The sequence below is a fragment of the Danio rerio genome, chromosome 18, assembly GCF_052040795.2.
Source record: "Danio rerio strain M-AB ecotype USA chromosome 18, GRCz13ab, whole genome shotgun sequence".
Classification (NCBI taxonomy): Eukaryota; Metazoa; Chordata; class Actinopteri; order Cypriniformes; family Danionidae; genus Danio; species Danio rerio.
Genome location: NC_141038.1, coordinates 13,888,902 through 13,905,889, shown reverse-complemented (window position 1 = coordinate 13,905,889; position 16,988 = coordinate 13,888,902). Strand labels below are relative to the sequence as shown.

The following is a 16,988-nucleotide window of genomic DNA, read 5'->3' as shown; positions in this document are numbered from 1 at the left end:
ATATTATATTGTATTGTATTGCATTATATTATATTATATTATATTATATTATATTATATTATATTATATTATATTATATTATATTATAAAAATGTAAAGCCAAAATTTTGTGAAATATTTGAACAATAAAAACATTAATGTTTTATATAACATTATTTTCTTATATTGTTCTCTTATATTTATTTTTCTTATGTTATATTAAATTATATAGAGGACGCCCTCTATATAATTAATATATTATATTTTATTATATTAATATTCAATAATATTCATGTAAATTCAGAGAAATTCACTTATAAGTGTTTTTGCGAGCTGTTCACACTCTAAATAAAAAAAGCAATTAATATATGGGCAATCCTGATGATAAACACAAATCATGAAAACAAATATCTCCTCCGAGCAACTGTCACAGACACAGTATTGGCACAATCTTCCTCAAGGACACGCAACAAGTTGCTTTAATAGAAAACCATCTGCCAAGAACATAAATGTCATATAAAATGTAAAGCGTTGATTTGAACACACTCTTGCCCCACAGTAAAACTAAACTCCTGGGCAATATCATTTTCTCAGCACACATACAGCATGACGTGATTTATGGAAGAGCGAGGCAGCGGGTCAACATGTGTGGCCTTCGTCTCTTCTATTGGCTTTTATGACGGAGGCTTTCGGTAATAGGGGTAATTTGATAATCGTAACTTCACACGGCGTGAGAGAAAACTCAGGCCGATCCGTCACTGTTTGTATTCTTACAGTCCATGTCTAAAGCTGGCAGCTGGGCACAGATCACAGAGTAAACTATGCGGGCAGAGAGGAAATGCAGCTGTGTTTTTTGCCATCATCCGCTCTGTCCTGAGCTATATATGAGAGGCAGAGAAGCTCATTTCCGCTCTCTCTGCCAGCAACACCCTTTTTTTTTTTTCTCACCTTTTTACACCCAAAAGTGTCTTCTGTATTTCAATTTAGGAGTTTTCACTATAACTTTCACTTTTATTATCTGTAAATTTGCAGTTTTACTTATTGTTTTAAACTACTTGAATGTTAAAAGTCAATTTGTTATAATAGTGTTGAATTTTAAATGTCAAAAGTCAACAGAATAGAGATCAAGCTCCTGTAATGTCATTCCTAACTGTAAATTAATGGAAAACATATGTGAATCACAAAATAAGGAAATGTTAATTAAAGGATCTATATATATATATATATATATATATATATATATATATATATATATATATATATATATATATATATATATATATATATATATATATATATATATTTAAAGTTTAGCTAAAAGAACTGTGTTTCTCAACCACTTTCCGTGAGGACCACCAGCTCTGCACATTTTCCCTGTCTCCTTGACAAAACACACCTGATTCAGATCATCAGCTCATTAGCAGAGACTGAAAGACCTGTAATGGGTGTGACAGACAAAGGAGACATCCAAAACATGCAGTGTTGGTGGTCCTTCAGGAACATGGTTAAGAACACTGCTTTAGATAATAAGGTTGCAGTCAGTGTTGGGTGAGTTACTTCGAAAAGGTCATTAATTAATAATTGCATCAATAATACTGTATTTAATGGACTTTGTCTAAAAACTAAAAAACTGAACACAACCTAAAATTCATATAAATATCAATGCATAGACAGTAGGGATGCTAATTAGTTTAATTATCTCAATTATGAACTCTTTATTGAGTCAAGCAGGACCTTTTAGAGACAGTACATTCAAAATGTAATATTTAAGAAAAGTTAATCATTATATCACAAATGTTCATGGCAAATAATGACTATTTTTTTATATGCACCATATATTATAATTTACGTTTTAGTCTTCTTTGTTTTTGAAGTGGCGACACAGTAGCTCAGTGGTTTGGACTGTCACCTTACAGCAAGAAGGTTGCTGGTTTGAGCCCTGGCTGGTCAGTTTCTGTGTGGAGTTTGCATGTTCTCCCCATGTTGGCATGGGTTTCCTCCGGGTGCTCCGGTTACCCCCCACAGGTATAGTTGAAATGAATAAAGGAAATAAACTAAATTGAACCGTAATGTATGAGTGTATGTGTGTGAATGAGTGTTTATGGATGTTTCCCAGTACTGGGTTGCGGCTGGAACGGGCATTCAGCTGTGGCGACCCCTGATGAATAAAGGGACTAAGCCGAAGGAAAATGAATGAATGTTTTCTAAGCTTGTGCAGTTGATGGAATCTGACCTTGTATATACTCTGATTCTCTAAATGTATTCCACATGCTGTCATGAACTGATTTCTCACTCAATTCATTTTTTAAGCTTGTGCAGTTGTCTTGATAAAGACCTTTTTATGCTCAAATAACAAAAGAAAAACTCCACATTATTGTTTTCACGAATTTCAGAAAATTGTGTGAGACTGATAAAGGCAGCCAGAAGAGAAAACAATGTTAAATTTACATACAGTTAAAGTCAGAATTATTAGCCCCCCTGTTTATTTTTACCCCAATTTCTGTTTAATGGACAGAGGATTTTCTTAACACATTTCTAAACATAATAGTTTTAATAACTCATCTCTAATAACTGATTTATTTTATCTTTGCCATGATGACAGTAAATAATATTTGACTAGGTATTTTTCAAAACACTTCTATACAGCTTAAAGTGACATTTAAAGGCTTAACTAGGGTAATTAGGTTAACTTGGTAGATTAGGGTAATTAAGTTATTGTATAACAATGTTTTGTTCTGTAGACTATCGCAAAAAACATATAGCCTAAAGGGGCTAATAATTTTGATCGTAAAATGGCTTTAAAAATTAAAAACTGCTTTTATTCTAGCCAAAATAAAACAAATAAGACTTTCTCCAGGAGACAAAATATTATCAGACATACTGTGAAAATTTCCATGCTCTGTAAAACATATTTTGGGAAATATTTAAAAAAAGAAATTCAAAGGGGGTTTAATAATTCTGATTGCGACTGTACATGGGGATTTTTATAAAGTTTTTCCAGCCTGATCTCACAAGGAAACGTTTTGACAGTTATTGGCAAATTTGTACAAGTGAGTTTAGTCATATGAAAATGTATGATTTTAAAAAGGTCTGGAAACCACCACACCAAACCACACCCTTAAACCCAACCGTCACTGGGGGATGAGCAAATCTTGCTAAAGTGTATGAGAATGTAGGAATTTCTACAAATCAAAAATATAAATCAAAAAGTTACAAATTGTCGTGAGATTGTGTTGGTGTTCCCCATGCACTTTCATTTTTTTATTTTTTAAAATCTCCGTCCACTTCAAAAATTCAAAACCTCACTGTGATGCCTGTTAAGCGCACGACAAACCAACAGGTGGCAATAATGACACTTTTATGCTGAGCTCACACCAACTGAAAATCAAGTATATTTATTCATTCATTCATTCATTTTCTTTTCAGCTAAGTCCCTTTATTAATCCGGGGTCGCCAACTTATCCAGAAAGTTTTTACGCAGCGGATGCCCTTCCAGCTGCAACCCATCTCTGGCATACATCCACACACACATTCACACACACACTCATACACTACGGACAATTTAGCCAACCCAATTCACCTGTACTGCATGTCTTTGGACTGGGGGAAACCAGAGCACCTGGAGGAAACCCATGCGAACGCAGGGAGAACATGCAAACTCCACACAGAAACGACAACTGAGCCGAGGCTCGACCCAGCGACCTTCTTGCTGTGAGGCGACAGCACTACCTACTGCGCCACTGCTTCGCCAAAAAATCAAGTATATTTCACTAGTAAACTGCATACATGTCGATGGAAACGTGAGAGCATTACCGTCACATGGTCGAACAATTCAGGATACGCAATACATTTCCCACAAATGAGCAAAATTTTATCTGCATTCGGTGTGAACCCAGCCAATCAAAAAGGAGAAAACAGTCATGAGGCGAAAACGAATTGGTTATACAGTAGTGTCCACACAACCACAATGTAGAAAGTTTCAGTCACTTCACTTTCAGAAGTTTCAGTTTTAATCAGCCAATACTGCGTTTTCATGTGGAAAAACAGCGAAACTGCATAAAAAAAAAGTGTGGTTTTGAAAATACCTGTGTTCGTGTGGTCAGGGCCTTACTGTCCCATCTATAGACGATGTATTAAAAACATCACATTAGCGTTAAAGTGATATAATACAATGTATTGCTTTATAAATGTACATACATTGTTTTTGTTTTTTAACAAATATATTAAATGAATAACTTCTGAGTATTTAAGAAGCTGATGACTGTTAAATTATCAGCGTCTTGAGAAAATTGTCCATTGCAATGCAATTTGTGTGATACTCCAAAACAGAGTTTAGCTGAATTTAAAAAAAGCAGCTCAACGTGTGTCCCGTCGATTGATTTATCTGTACTGTGTTCTCTCTCTGTCTCTCTCCTTCTTCCATGAGTGTTGGCTTATGTCATTATATAAGAGTGAAAAGGGTCGTTCACATCATTATTTTGTTTCATGTGCTGGTCATTGTGCACGCGGCAGATGGGTCTGCTTTGTCTCATGCCATGTGCTGCACGTTTTTAAGACTCTGCGTGGGGTTAAAAATAGCTCACCTTATGACTCGCAGCACAGCAGATCAATGTCCGCTTTAAAAGAGCAGTCGGATGAATCTGAGGGCGGGACGCGAAGCTCAAGTGTTTATATTAGTAACTCAGTCTACCTGCTTTTCTTTCAATATGTCAGAAAATGTATTTTTAACAAGACAGAAAAAGTCTTTTTAAGGATAACATCTTTTATTTTTTATGTTGTAAGTTTTGTATTAGTTAAATATGTATTTTGTTTTTATTATATGTTATTATTTGAGATTTTATTACGATAAAACTGTAAAATGAAAGGATTAACAATTCAATTTTGAAATATAAATAAACAATAAAAAATAATAAAACAATAACAATAACAATAATTAAATAAAAAAACAATAAGAAATAAAAAATATACATATAAATAATAAATAATAAATAATATACATCTAAATAATATAAAATAATATACAAATTTGAGATAGAAAATATTGCAGTACTATTTTTATTATATTAATATATAATACAAATATTATTTGGAATTAAATAGATTTAATATAGATTTTATTTATTTATATAATTTGTTCATTCATTTATTCAGTTTCTTGTTGGCTTAGTCCCTTTATTAATTCAGGGTCGCCACAGCGGAATGAACCGCCAACTTATCCAGCACATTTTTTTATGCAGCGGATGCTCTTCCAGCCGCAACCCATGTCTGGGAATAAATAATTTTGTTGTATAATATAATTAGAATATTTCATTTTCAAATAAGTGTATTATTACATTTTTTCTACCTAGCTATCTACCTATGTGAACAACCCCTACACCTTTTTTTTAAATCTAATATTAATACTTGTAATTTGTGATATTATTTGTTGGATATTTTCCATGGCATGTTTTTGTATTTTTCACTTAAATATTTTTTTTTAATTTAAGATATTTCATATTGAGTATTTTAATATATTTTATTTTTGTGTTTGTATGTTACTAGTATTTGTTCTGATTTACTTTCCATTGTAATTTCGCATTTTAAATTTTTCATTTTTTTTCTATTTCTCGCATTTTTCATATTTCATATTTTTATTATATAATTATTTAAACGATAAAGTACATCAATACTTTCATATTAAATATTACAATTATTTTTTTATTATTTGTATTCATTCCTTCATTCGTTTTATTATCGGCTTAGTTCCTTTATTAATCAGGGGTTGCCACAGTGGAATGAACCACCAACTTATCCAGCATATGTTTTATGCAGCAGATGCACTTCCAGCTGCAACCCATCACTGGGAAACACCCATACACTCTCATTCACACACATACACTATAGAGAATTTAGCTTATCCAATTCACCTACACCGCATGTCTTTGGACTTTGGAAACCCACGCCAACACATGGAGAACATGCAAACTCCACACAGAAATTCTAACTTACCCAGCCGAGGCTTGAACTAGCGACCATCTTGCTGTGAGGCAACAGGGCTACCCACTGCGCCGCCCCTTTTTGTATTTGTATTATTTTATAATATATTATTTATAATTTTTAGTTATGTATAATACAACTGTTTCTATATTTTCTGGTATTTTTATTTAATTGTTTTTTATATTTATATTTTATCTGACGTTTTCATTGTTTATTTATATTGTCAAAATTGAATTGTTTCACAGTATTTCTTATTAAGAAAAAGTTTGTTATGAACTCGTTCACTTCTGTTGTCCTTCATCTACTGTAGCTCTTTTTAAACTCAAGATTGAATGAAGCCCAGAAGACTCAGATGTGAACTCCTGCTGCTGATCTTCTCTCAGTTCTGCTGAATCTGGTGTCAGAGGTGAATCTCTGAGGATTGCTCACTGTTATTAGGTTTGTCTTGTTTTGTCGTGTCTCTGAAGATTTGTGTGTGTGTTTGGGTTTGGGGTGTTGTCCTGACCTGGCTGGACTGTTTTTTTGCCGTGTTTAGATGAGACATCATCACACCCTTGTTCCTGGAACAGCTGGAAATACCAAAGTCATCTGTTGTTCTCTCGAGCACATACAGTACTGTCATCTCACTGACTGTGTGTTTATATGAGAGGAAACCGGGGGTATAAGATAGGGTTCGTAGCATTGAGATTAAATTCTGTATATATATTTTATTTTCCAAAAATATTGTAAAATATCACATAATATGTTCAGTATATTTCCTTAAAATGGGATTTTGCTGGGATGTTTATGTTTAAAATTATTTATTTTAATGTGTGACTAAAAAAAACAAAGCTGAAGTGTCAATTAGAGGTTCATACATATTCTAAAAGTTAAATAAATCTATTTATTTATTATTCCATTTATGTAAACTTTAGGATCAGACAATATTTGGCATATAGCTTTAATATTCATGCAACTATTTGAAAAATTTGGAATCTGAGGGTTTAAAACATCTAAATACTGAGAAAATGTCTATTACATTTACTAAAATTTTAGCTATGCATATTACTAACCAGTAAGTTTTGATATATTTGCAGTAGGACATTTACTAGATATCTTAATGGAACTTCATCTTTAACTAATATTCTAATACAATTTTGGCATAAAAGAAAAAAATATATCTAATTTTGACCCATATTATGTCTTTTATTTTTTGGCTATTTTCAAAATTATATACATGTGCAACATAAAACTGTATTTTTGCATTTACAATAAATGACGTAATTTCATCTCACATTTTTAATTTAATGTTATTTGATTATTTGAAAAAATACGTTTGTTTTTTTTCTTCTCATTGTTGGCAGGTTGTTGGCGCAGTGGGTAGTGCTGTCGCTTCACAGCAACAAGGTCGCTTGTTCGAGCCTTGGCTGGGTCACTTGCCATTTCTGTGCGGAGTTTGCATGTTCTCTTCATGTTGACATGGCCTAGTGTGTAGCACAATCGCCTCACAACAAGAAGGTTGCTGATTCGAGCCCCGGCTGGGTCAGTTGGCGTTTCAGTGTGGAGTGTGCATGTTCTTCCTGTGTTTTCGTGGGTTTCCTCCGGGTGCTCCGGTTTCCCCCACAATCCATAGACATGCACTATGGGAGAATTGAATAAGCTAAATTGGCTGTAGTGTATGGGAATGTGTGTAAGAGTGTGTGGGTGTTTCCCAGTGTTGGGCTGGAAGGGCATCTGCTGCGTAAAACGTGTGCTGGATAAGTTGGCGGTTCATTTCGCTGTGGTGACCCCTGATTAATAAAGGGACTAAGCCGACAAGAAAATAAATAAATTTTGGAGGTGGATGTTGCGAACAGACGAAAGTAAAGAGCAGGGGAGAGGGATTGTCACTGCCGGAAGTGAAGACCTGGGGCCTCATGTACGAAGACTTGCGTAGAAATCTTACTAAAACATTGCGTACGCACAAAGCTGTAAATGTGCGTACGCAGGAAAAAATTCAGATGTATGAAACACTGCATACGCCGAATCTCACGCATATTCTTTTGTACATCCGAATGAACGTGAAACTGAGCGCAACATGCACGAGCACAAAACCCCTCCCTGCCTCCTCCCCCGTATGAATATGCTAATGACTATGCTAATGGGAAAACCCAACGAAAAAGCAATGGCAAAAGCAAGCAAAAAGAGAAACTTTGAACAGAATGTGAATTGGAGCTGCTGCTTTCGGAGGTAGACCGGAGAAAAGCGGTGTTATTTGCAAGTTTGTTCTCCGGAATTAACAACAAAAGAAAAAAATAGAGTGGGAGAGTTTAGCTGATGCGGTTAACACAGTTGGGTCTGAACATCGCACTGAGTGCATTAAAGATAGAAATAGTGTGGTTTATATCTGTAAAATGTTGCAGTACCCTTATCAGTCTCAGTGGTGCACCTTGTAAGACGCTTGTGATCATGAATTGATACGTTCGAACATGAACTCGGCTCGAATCCAGCGTCTGATGAATTCTTTCTTGTTTTTTCCCCCGCAACATATCAGATTTTGCCAACTATTTATCACGAGAAAGACAAGTAGGAATCATCAATAAGTTCATATCAATAAGCATCATATTTTATTTGCACATTTATGGAATGGAAATGTTTCTGATTCACGCATGCAAATTCATCTTCAGATAGTGTCTTTATAGCAATGTGCGTGCAGTAGATAGCTCAGATTACATTGGGAAAACAGGCGACTGCTGCAAATTGTGCTTTAATGTTTAGCTGGTCAACTGTATGGTATGGAAACCTTATATACCTGCTGAACCCGTCTCATACAGCTGCCATTGCAAGGCTCAGACACTTTGTAGAGAGGAATTTAACACAACTGCCTCTAGGAGTCGCCAATGGAAATAAAACAGACACGCACAAAAAATGTGCGTACGCCTGCCAGAAAGCTGCCGTGAACCTGCGCACATTCCCATGTTCAGTTCATTGTTAGTAAATCCAAACGTGAGCGATTCTGAGCGTGAAACCTGGCGTACGCAAAGTTTTTGTGCGTACGCAGCATTGATACATGAGGCCCCTGGAGAGGAGGGGGGTGATATTGGGGTGTCGCAAATGAAGATAAGGAGCGATGAGGAAGTGTCGCGGGCAAAATGGTTGAGGCCCCGTTTACACTAGTACGTTTTAGTTTTAAAACGGCGTTTTAGAATGAAAACGATCCGCGTCCACACTCGCGTTTTACCCAGCGTTTCTGAACTGCTCTCCGTCCACACCAAAACGCTGAAAACGCACATCACATGACCACACAGACGCTCTCGGGCAAGCGCTGCAGCCCATGTACCCAGATGAGAGCTCTGCTAGTCGGACTTCTCATCAAGCATCTCCCGCTGGATCTAATCTCACTATATTTATTAAACGGGATATTTCATTTATCTTGTTGTCTTTATCTAACGACATATTCCCTGACTTTGGGCATTGGAATCTATTACTTGTTCTCAGGTAACGTGTTTTGGCTGAGCGCAAAGATAAGTTAATGATTAATGTAACCACGTACATTCTGTATATTGACTTATCGCTTGCCTTTATTTCCTATAATGTATAAACTTATTGTATGTTATACTTTTAAAATGGCCATTATCGATTCTTAAAACTGATACTCAGCAAAAGAGAGGGGATGTTTCGTATTTTCACTGAAATTGAAAGGAGGCAGTTGTTATCGGCTCCGTTTTGTTATAAATATCCAGACAGTGAAGATGACGCTCATCTTATACAGCACGGCGCCTCAACATGTCTGCTGTCTAAGTTGCTAATATTAAAATGAAAATAGGCAGTTCCTTAAATCATGTTTACATTTTATTGTTGAGAAAGTGAAACAACGAAGCCAGAGTGATGTGAATGAAGTTATAAAGTACACTGTTCCCTTTGAAGATTTACCCGTGTCCTCGGTATAGTCTGCTTTTCCATATCAAACTGAGAAGAAGAGACTGCAGCCTTGATCAAACTTGCGAAGTCTGAACTTACACGGAGAAGATTCAGGACTGAACTGTGTGTTAGGCTACTTAATATTCAGGAAAAGCCCCAATCAGAGAGGCGAACGTCTGCAGCCCCGCCTCCGTTTTCAGATGTCTCCGTTTTCCATCATCCACACTGAGACGGAGCAGCAGCGTTTCAAAATGAAAACGGCCTCTCCAGCGTTTTCGAAACGCTCCGTTTTCGGCGCTCGAGAACTCCGGCGTAGTGTGGACGGTTGGCGTAACCGTAGCAAAACTTATGCGTTTTCAAACTAAAACGCATTAGTGTAAACGGGGCCTGAGGAGTCACAGATTAAGCCCTGTTTAACACCCATGCTAATGTGACGTTTGGGGGTTGGGGGAAGGTTAGATAATAACATCTGTGACGATTAGGGTACGTGTAGATAACACACAAAGTAATGGGTAATTTAATATTTAATTTTATTGATACATTTAATTATTTTTTTTTATTAATTTAAATAAGTCATTTTTTGCAACAACACAAGCAACGTCCAGTACGTAATGACCTGATCTAGAGCATCATCATGGTACAGGCATCGAGGACACACTTTAGTTTTTTAAGAATCAAGTATGTCTACTCAGCATGTTTCTTTAATATCTACAACTTAATGATGGTATTTTTATGCTTTAGAAAAGTCAAAAACGTGCATACAGCAACCATTTTCCATATGCCCCGATTAAATAAATGCATAAAATAAAACTGAATAGAAGCGCGGTATCACTATCGGAGCAAGCCAAAATGACTTGTGCATTATTTTGTACTCGTCTCCATCCAAATGTCAGTGGAATTGCATCAGCTACTCAACACTGTAGACTTTGTAAGCATATTCTGTAAAATGTTAAAGAGTTGCATAAAATAGAAAAGAGTGCAGCATTGGGCTGTGAGTGTCCGCTCTCCGGGAGTCTTTGTTATTGCACGTTTTGTCCGCCAGACTGATAGTTCCCGCAGGCCGTGGAGGTGTATCCATACACGACTGACACCTGGTTTGTTCTCTCCACAAATCTCTAAATTAGAGCTGTCACATGCCTGCCTGTATCACGTCATAGCTGCGAGATTGCCAACGCAGGGCCCTTGTTTAAGATGATGGGTGATTTGTCACCGTTTTAATGCCTTTTCTTTATAGTCGTCGTTCCCAGAGCGGCTCGGCGTGTCTGCTTTTGTCATTACTTGCTCAAGGACGCTTTGATGCCGTTATCAGTGCCATTAGAGCGATACCGGCTGCTTTATTCTGTCGTTTTTCTTCAATGTTTACCTGATAAAGCAATCTGTCTAGGTGTTTAGTGCCCTCGAGTGTGAGAGCAAAAGACTGACACACACAAACGAACAGTTGTGGGTGTGTCTGAAATGTGTCTTGCAAATCACAGCCAATCAGAGAAGTGTTTATAGGCGTGGCCAATCATGCATGATTTAAAAGGATTCTTCATTTAGCCCTGCCCCCAAATTGTTTCTGGCCTAATTAAACTTGCTGTTATTCTGTGTGTTCATTCATTCATTCATTTTCCTTCAGCATAGTCCCTTATTTATCAGGGGTCACCACAGCGGAATGAACCGCCAACTAATTCAGCAAATTTTTTATGCAGTGGATTCCCTTAGCTGCAACTCAGTACTGGGAAACACTCATACACCCTCACATTTACACACACACTCATACACTACGGCCAATTTTGTTTACTCAATTCACTTATAGCATGTCTTTGGACTGTGGAGGAAACCGGAGCACCCGGAGGAAACCCACGCCAACATGAGGAGAACATGAAAACTGACCCAGCTGGGATTCGAATCAGTGACCTTCTTGCTGTGAGGCGACAGTGCTAAAAATTTATTATATTTCAATTTGGTGAAAAGTTTAAAGTGAAATGAGTCAATGTCAATCAATCCATGTTAATTATATTAGGAATTTTTATGCTCTTAAATGCACTGCTGGTTATAATCTGGGGTTCTATATAAGGTTTTTAATATTTTTATTTTTTTTTAAAGAGATGAACTTTCTGTCCATGTTGCTGACAAGGACTTCTGTCATTTATTACATGATGCTTTCATGGTATGGTTCAGCCTCCATATCCTAAAACTTAAGAGAAAGAAGTGACTGCAACTCAATATTCAGAACGTTGTGTGCAAATTGTAATTATTATTATTTTATTGTTATTATTATTTTTAATTATTAAATAAAAAAGGTTTTCACTGACTGGCAACTTTAAAATTGTTATGAGTTGTGAATCTTACAATGGTACATAAATTTGATTCACGGAAATTAAATGCATTTTAATGCACTATATTTTATTTGAGCACTACACTGAAGAAACTGATTTCTGCCAAATTTTTGCAAACGATTGATTTGGGCTGGATTTAAGCAAACTAAATTTAGTAATGTTAAACTTAATTTGTTTGTTTAAATTCAACCCAAATAAATTCTCTCTATGTCATCGATGAGGTTTTCTGTCAATTTTTACACAATATTTTCCTGATAAAGTACAGTCTCCATATAATAAAACCTAAGAAGAGGAGGCAGAAAGAAGTGACTGCAACTCAATATTATAAAAGTTATATACTAATTATTATTATTATTATTATTATTATTAAATAAAAAAGGTTTTCCCTGACTAGCTAACTATTTAAATTTAATAATATTCAACTTAATTTGCTTGTTTAAATTTAACATAAAAAGTTTGCAACAGTTTTTCAGACATCATATTTTCAGTGTTCAAATTTGATATGAGTTGTAAAAGTTACAATGTTACATACATTTGATTAACGAAAGTTTTATGCCTTTTAATGCACTTTTTTTTATTTTGGCATTACGCTGAAAAAAAAAAGATTTATAAAACAATTTATACAGCATGAATTTAAACAAACAAATTCAATGAAGTAATTTTCAACTTCATTTGTTTGTTTAAATTGAACCCAAATAAATTGTTTACAACCACTTATCTTTAAAAAGAAAATTGTAAATCCAAGGAAGCAACTTTGAATAGTTTTTTTCAGTGTATTTTTTTATTTTAGCATTGTACAGGGTAGGTGGGATTTGGGGTAAATGTAGAAACGTTCTACGTTTTAAGTCTTAAATAACAAAATTCTAGTCCCAACACACAAAAAAAAAAACCTCCTGCTGGTTCAAACTACCTGTTACAAATGAGCTGAAACAACACAATTCTTGTGATTTCTTTGGCCAATTTATTTGTTTTAAGTTCAGTCTACTTAAATTTTGCAAACCATTAAGTTAACTTAATTGCTTTGTGTTGGGACAACATGAAGGAATTGTGTCGGTCCAACTGCCTGCTTAGGTAATTTGTAGTTCCCAGCATGCTTTTTGCGTGGGATTGAATTAAGAGGAAAATGCTGACAATAAAATTAATCTTAGGGGTTTAAAGTTTATAGAAACACTTGTTCGAGTTTAATCTTCATTTTAGATTGAAGATTTAGAAAACATTCATTTGATGCTTTGAGTTTAGCGATTACCACCTTGCAGAAGCACCCGTGCCTAATTAGCAAAGATACAGTTTGTTGCTTTGCTCAGTGAGCAACAACTGTCCTAAAATTAGATCTGAGATCAGTCTCAATCAACTGTATGTAACTCATGAAATATGCTTAGAAATGGCTCTTTTAGTTCATTTAGGATAACTTAAAAAACGAGATGAAGTAAATACTATTAGAGCATCTTCTGATGATGTCATTTGTATCTAAATGTACCTCTATTTGTGTGTTGTAGTAAAGAGTAAATAAATTAAAACAAAAAGAATTGCTCAGTCCAAACAAGAGTCATTTCTTCTTTCTTTTCTGTCAGAGAGAATATTTTTCTGAGACAAAAAAGGGCAGACAGCAGTATGGAATGAGAGAGAGACAGGCTGTGTGTTTGCGTTTATTGTGCTGCTCAGGACTGAGCACTTAATCTGCCTGCAGATACGTTACAGCACAAACGGCCAAACGCAATTAGCCATGCTGCATTCTTCTGCCTTCACACAAACACAATATCTCGCCTTATCTCGCTCCCCCTCGCACACACGGGGGTGATAAGAGGGATTGTAATTAATAATAAAAATGGAATGGAAGATCTTGCTGTCATACGCTGCGAAAATATAGAAAAAAAAAGGACCAGAAAGGTTTCAAAGCACCCACGCTCCAAACACTAGCACTGATTCGTCTGAACCATACAAATGCATTCATTTGGCTTTTAAGTTAAATACATTAATAAATGTGGACAGTTTCTAATTGGGGACAGTTAGTCAATGTGTGCTACTCAAAAGTGTGTATTTGTGCTTATGTACAGCGATGGAAACCAAATGTAAAAAATCTCAGTTGCTTTGAAATTACACTATTGTTAAAATATCCATACTGTTAAAATATCCATAAATTGGCACTTTTCTGTCTTTTGTGATTCATGTTTTTATTTTTTATTTATACCTGTTTTCTGACCATGATCTTTCTTCTAACAACTGTTAACCTTGTTTCCCTTATAGTTTCTCTCTACATTATTTCTTTTAATTATATTATTTCAAATTACTTAAATGTCAAAATGTTGTTAAACTGTAGTTTGTCTCAAAAACATCAGATCTTAATAACCTGAGTAACTTGATAAAACTATGTTGTTGTTGTATCTCATCTTATTCATCTTCTCTTCATTTAAAGATGAAGACTTTTATTGTAGCAGCTAGCCGGCAGCTAGCTCTCTGCAACTCTCACATGGTCGCCCACTGAAGCTAAGCAGGGTTGCGCCCGGTCAGTACCTGGATGGGAGACCACATGGGAAAGCTAGGTTGTTGCCGGAAGTGGTGTTCGTGAGGCCAGCAGGGGGCGCCCAACCTGCGGTCTGTGTGGGTCCTAATGCCCCAGTATAGTGACGGGGACGCTATACTGCTCAGTGAGCGCCGTCTTTCGGATGAGACGTTAAATCGAGGTCCCGACTCTCTGTGGTCGTTAAAACTCCCAGGATGTCCTTCGAAAAGAGTAGGGGTTTAACCCCGGCATCCTGGCCAAATCTGCCCACTGGCCTTTGTCCATCATGGCCTCCTAACCCTCCCCATATTCCAATTGGCTTCATCTCTGTCTCCTTTCCACCAATCAGCTGGTGTGTGGTGTGCGGTCTGGCGCAAAAATGGCTGCCGTCGCTGCACACTGGTGGTGGATGAGGAGATCCCCCCATTGTGTGTAAAGCGCTTTGAGTGCCCAGAAAAGCGCTATATAAATGTAAAGAATTATTAATTATTATTATTATTAGCGGTGTTAGCCAAGTCAGGATTTTAATGACCTTAATTGAGTACTAGGTAGCAGCCTGGGGTGGGTTTGTTAACAGGATAAAATATTGGTTCTTTTCACTGTTGTATTCTGTATTTTACTGTGTAATCTGTCTAAGAATCAATAACAATTGTTAATTACTAGATACACCACTTATAGTTTGGTATTCTGTTTCGCTTTGTCACAGTTCTCAAAGTCAACTGACGGTGAATTGGTTTGTTTTAAGTCATTAAGTTGAAGCAGTTGAAAAGAATGATTTGTTCATCACTCAGACATGTCAGAGATGCACATACAATACTATCTCTGTGACCTTGTGTCTTTCTCACATGCCGAACAGAACAGAGGGGAATCTCTTCATTACCGTTTGCTCTGACAGGTGATTAACTCACCCTACACAACCCAGCATCACCTCTCCATAACAATACCCCATTGTTTCGTTCCTCTGCTACGCAGAAATAAATGAGTCGTAATAAATGAAGCGTTTTCATTTGCTAACCTCAATTAAACAAGGGGGTGTAATCTGCCTTTGTACTCGTGTGGATGGAGCCCAAGTGTTTGATGTAGATTTTAAAGTCCCCATGAATAGCACTTCTGTTGACTGGAATTTCTAAATTATGATGGTGATAGGGTGGCACAGTGGTTCCGTGGGTAGCATTGTTGCCTCACAGCAAAAAAGTCGCTGATTTTAGTCCCAAACACAAGTTCTGTGTGAAGTTTGCATATTCTCCCCTTGTTGGCATGGGTTTCCCCCACAGTCCAAAGACATGCAGTATAGGTGAATTGGATGAATTAAAATTGGCCTTGGTGTATGTGTGTGTGAATGAGTGTGTGTATGGGTGTTTCCCAGTACTGGGTTGCGGTTGCAAGGGCATGGAATAGTTGCTGATTCATTCTGCTGCGGCGACCCCTGATAATCAGGGACTAAGCTGAAGCAAAATGAATGAATGAATGGTGGAAATTTGTAAAAACATATTTTCTCATAGCCACATCTATTTTATAAAATCAGTTATGTTTGGAATATGTGTTTCCTCATTTTTATATCCACATGAAACAGGAAGTTGTGGTAAACAATTTTCTGTTCCTAGTCACAGGTGTACAAAAAATCTCATATATCAATGGGAAATTTTGGTCATACACTGTAAAAAATGATTTGACAAAGTCATGACAACCTAGCACTGGGCTGATAAACAATATTAAATCGAATCGCGATAAAATATGTCAATAACATTGATAAGCTCTGGATATTTTACTCTATATTGATCAAAGAGCCGATCACACAGCAGAAATGTGCAACAATGGGAATCTAAAAGTGTGTTGATGTTAGAGATTGGCCACAGAAAATTTATCATCCAAAAATATGTTATGCCATTCAATGAACCCTCTAATTTCTGTGGCTTCAGTCATTGTTGAGGAACTCTTAAATCTGATATTAACAACTTATATCAAAATATATAACGTTATGGGTCAATATGGAAAATAATTCTAGAGACTGCATTTTTTCCTTATCGCCCAGCCCTATGATAACTAATGTATTTATGCTACTTTTACTTATTTTACTTACTTTTACTTTATTTTAATCAGGTTTCAACAACATTTTTGAAAGTTATACAAGGTTTAACAATAAAATGTTTAGTCAGTTTGATGAAAGTTGAGGTGCCTAGAAAAGTTTATTTGATTCAACTAAAGAAATTAAATTGGCAAAAAATATATATATATTGTACAGTCAATATAAAAAAAAATGCTTTTGCTGCTTGTTCAAACTACTTATTAAAACCAGTTGAAATGACACATTTTTTAAGACAACTTAATTGTTT

The 16,988-nt window shown here is 36.0% G+C and overlaps 1 protein-coding gene and 1 long non-coding RNA gene across 6 annotated transcripts in view; one reads left to right on the top strand and one right to left on the bottom strand.

The window, feature by feature from the left end:
- Positions 1–16,988, top strand: part of hipk2 (homeodomain interacting protein kinase 2) — a 197,666-nt gene that overhangs the window by 101,279 nt on the left and 79,399 nt on the right. Inside the window, 1 exon segment of one of the 5 annotated variants that reach the window (NM_001443906.1) lies at positions 6,266–6,393. The gene's annotated coding sequence lies outside the window, so the exon portion shown is untranslated. 5 annotated transcript variants of the gene reach the window in all.
- Positions 11,036–16,940, bottom strand: LOC141378729 (uncharacterized). The gene is made up of 2 exons (XR_015514796.1): positions 16,080–16,940; positions 11,036–11,460 (listed from the first exon to the last, which is right to left on the bottom strand). It is a non-coding gene; the product is annotated as an uncharacterized LOC141378729 (long non-coding RNA).